Here is a 3,509-nt window from a genome sequence, read left to right on the forward strand (position 1 = left end):
CCGACTATCCATTACGAGACAGCACAGGAATGTGACGCTCTGGTGTCGGCATGTACGGCCGCCGAGGTGAGTCGCCGCCTGGACCGGATGAAGAAATCTTCTCCGGGTCCCGACGGCGTAACCTACGGTGATTTGCGCGATGTCGACCCAGGCGCCACGCTCTTAACGGCGTTGTTTAACGCCTGTCTCAAGATGGAGCATATTCCGCGCGTCTCGAAGGAGTCCAACACCGTTCTTATTCATAAGAAGGGTGACCGGGATGACTTGTCGAACTGGAGACCTCTCGCGATGGGCGATACCCTGCCCAAACTCTTCGCCGCTGTTATGGCCGACCGCCTCACTCACTGGGCCGTACTTAACCGACGGCTCTCACGAGGCCAAAAGGGCTTCCTGCCGTACGAGGGGTGCCTTGAGCATAACTTCGTGCTGCAGGAATGCATCGCCGACGCTCGGAGGAAGAAAGGGGAACTGGTGGTGGCGTGGCTGGATCTTTCCAATGCTTTTGGATCGATCCCGCACGCCACTATCCTGGAGTCGCTCTCCAACGCCGGGGCACCGCGGGCGATCACAAATATCGTCGCCAGTCTGTACACAGACTGTGCGACGAGGGTCCGCACCTCTGAGGGATACACGGAAAGAATCCCCATTCAATCAGGGGTAAAACAGGGATGCCCCCTCAGCCCCATCCTGTTCAATCTCGCAATTGAGCCCCTACTCCGCGTAGCCGAGGAATCGACCGGTGGCTACGAGATCGCGGGTGAAACGGTCGATGAGCTTGCCTACGCGGATGATCTCACGCTGCTGGCGACATACGAGGAGGAGATGAGGGATATGCTGCACAACGTTGAAGTTACTGCCAACAACTTGGGTCTCGCCTTCAACGCGAAGAAATGTGCAACTCTGCATTTACGAGGCCGGGACGACGTACTGAACACCGTGTACTGTATCCAGGAGGAACCCGTTCCGGCTCTGGGAAAAGGTGAGCCCTACCAGCATCTAGGGGTCCCAACCGGGGTTCAGCTCGATCAGACGCCCTACACCACGATCCGTGGCGTGTTAGAGGACCTGGGCGCGGTGGACCAGTCACTGCTCGCCCCCTGGCAGAAGATCGAGACGGTGGCGACATTCATTGTCCCTCGTCTCGATTTCTTGCTGAGGGGAGCCAACATGCGGCGAATGGCCCTGTCGGAGCTCGACAAGGCTATCAAGCGGACGGTCAAGCTATGGCTTAACCTGCCCCAGCGGGCTAGCCCGGAGGTGGTCCACATTCCCCCGTCACTGGGAGGGTGTGGACTCCCTCCGATAGCCGACCTCGCGGAGGTTACGGCCGTGGCTCACGCATTCAGGATGCTGAATGCGGGTGACACGGTCGTGGCTAACATCGCGAGGTACTCGCTGGAAGCTGCCGCGAGCGAGAAGCTTTGCCGGGCTCCGACTGGTCGGGATCTTGCCCAGTACCTGTCGGGCTCTTTGGCCGGGGACTGGTCAAGACCAACGACGGGTCGTTCGTCGTTTTGGTCGAGGGTGCGATCCGCTGCGCTGAGGTCTGGAGCGCGTCTCGGTTTTCGCTGGGAGTGGTGCGATGATCGAGCTGAACTCGCGGTTGTGATGGAGTCCCGAAATGGACGTCGGGTGGTCGTGCCGCCTCAAGCCAAGGCACACGTCATCACCAGGATGAGGGCCGCGGTGGCGGAGCGCTACCTGTCCTCGCTTCTTCGGAAGTCGGACCAGGGAAAGGTTTTCCAGGCAACCACCCAACATGCGGCGAGCAATCGCTTCATGAGGGGTGGTGCGTTTATCCGCTTCGCTGATTGGAGGTTTATTCATCGCGCCCGCCTCGACGTGCTCCCGTTAAACGGAGCCCGTCGATGGGGGAGCGATGATAAGCGCTGCAGGCGATGCGGATACACGCTGGAAAGCCTTCCTCATGTGCTCTGCCACTGCGGTCCTCATTCTGCCGCCAGGCAGAGACGGCACGACAACCTCGTCCTGAGGCTGAGTAGGGCGATCCGGCTCCCCGGTGAGATCCGGGTCAATAGGCGTGTTCCCGGGGCGTCAGGAGTGTCTTCGGCGCTTCGCCCGGACATTGTAGTCACGCACGAAGCGTCGAAGACCATAGTTCTGGTCGATGTAGCCGTGCCCTTTGAAAATACGATGCAGGCCATCGTAGACGCGCGTATGGAGAAAATTAACAAATACCAAGACCTAGCAGATTCTCTAAAGGGGCGCGGCTACAAAGTTTATTTAGATGCATTTATCGTTGGCGCCCTGGGCGCCTGGGATCCGGGGAACGAGTTCCTCCTGGAACTACTCAGAATTTCACCGCGATACGCGTCTTTAATGCGCAAACTTATGATTGCAGAAACAATCGCGTGGTCCCGAGACATATACGTCGAACATGTCTCGGGCATTAGACAGTACACGGTGTCCAGTACTGAGAACCATAATGACAATAACAGGGTCAACGTCGACGAACTGGAAGGCGAGGCCCGCGTACCCTCATCTCCTCCTCAGGCATGAACACCGAGAGTAAAGTACACGTAATATGCCTTGTTTCTCTTTTTCTCCTCTTTTCGTTCTCCTTTCTTTTTTTTCCTTCTCTTTTTTTTTTCCTTTCCTCATTATTTCATTCTTCTTCTTCTGTTTTACCAACCCACCTAGCCCAGGCTCTACTCGGTGTTCTATATGCTACTTCTCCTTACTCTATTTGCGCTATTTCTGTTTTTACTGTCTTCTTTTACTTATGCTCATGGCTGGATCTAATAATTTTCTAGTCATATCTATATCTATTTAATAACTATACTCGTAATCTACGCTTATATCCATTCCATATTTATGCTATACGTGTGCATCAATACCTATATTTACATTCATCACTATTTATATTTATTCTCATGCACTTGCACACAACTAATAACTACATTAAAAGAAGACATAAGCGGGCCAATAGCTCCTTCTTTTTAATATTTAAATGGCGAACCTCGCTCGATACGATAAACGCGACGCATGCAACGGGAAAATGTTCCCGCTGCACTAGATTATTTTTTTTTTGCCTATTGTTTCTGAAGAGCTACGCCCTAGACTGCTGTATATGTACCCCCCCAGAGGTTCGCCTCTGGGGAAACATTAATTGTTATCTGTTCTTATCAGCTTAATATCTGATACACTCCCCATCGGGGAGTCAGAATATTAACCTTATTTTTGGAATTGGTCGGACTCCGGGGCTTGCTCCGACTCCGACACGGGTCGTACCTGCCTTGCAGTGCCGCAGGACGCGGCCCACATATACTACTCTAAACACATTGTATTCTTCTTTCTTTCTAATATTCTGACTCCTCTTTTCTATTCTAGTCTAGTGCTTTTTTTTATTTTCTTTTATCCGCGATCGCGCTCGCGTCTGGCTCTTCCAACGGCGGTGCGACTCGCTCAGCACAGCGGCGACTGACTGCGCGGTAAGTGGAGCTTGGGAGTCTGGTGGTGGTTTTTCGTAGTGTAGCGTTACTGTAGAG

The 3,509-nt window shown here is 53.7% G+C and overlaps 1 pseudogene; it reads left to right on the plus strand.

Moving 5' to 3' along the window:
* Nucleotides 1-3,108: 3,108 nt before the first annotated feature.
* On the plus strand, nt 3,109-3,288 carry LOC117606838 (U2 spliceosomal RNA; annotated as a pseudogene).
* The last annotated feature ends 221 nt before the right edge of the window (nt 3,289-3,509 follow it).

Source organism: Osmia lignaria, chromosome 8 (assembly GCF_051020975.1).
Source record: "Osmia lignaria lignaria isolate PbOS001 chromosome 8, iyOsmLign1, whole genome shotgun sequence".
Lineage (NCBI taxonomy): Eukaryota > Metazoa > Arthropoda > Insecta > Hymenoptera > Megachilidae > Osmia > Osmia lignaria.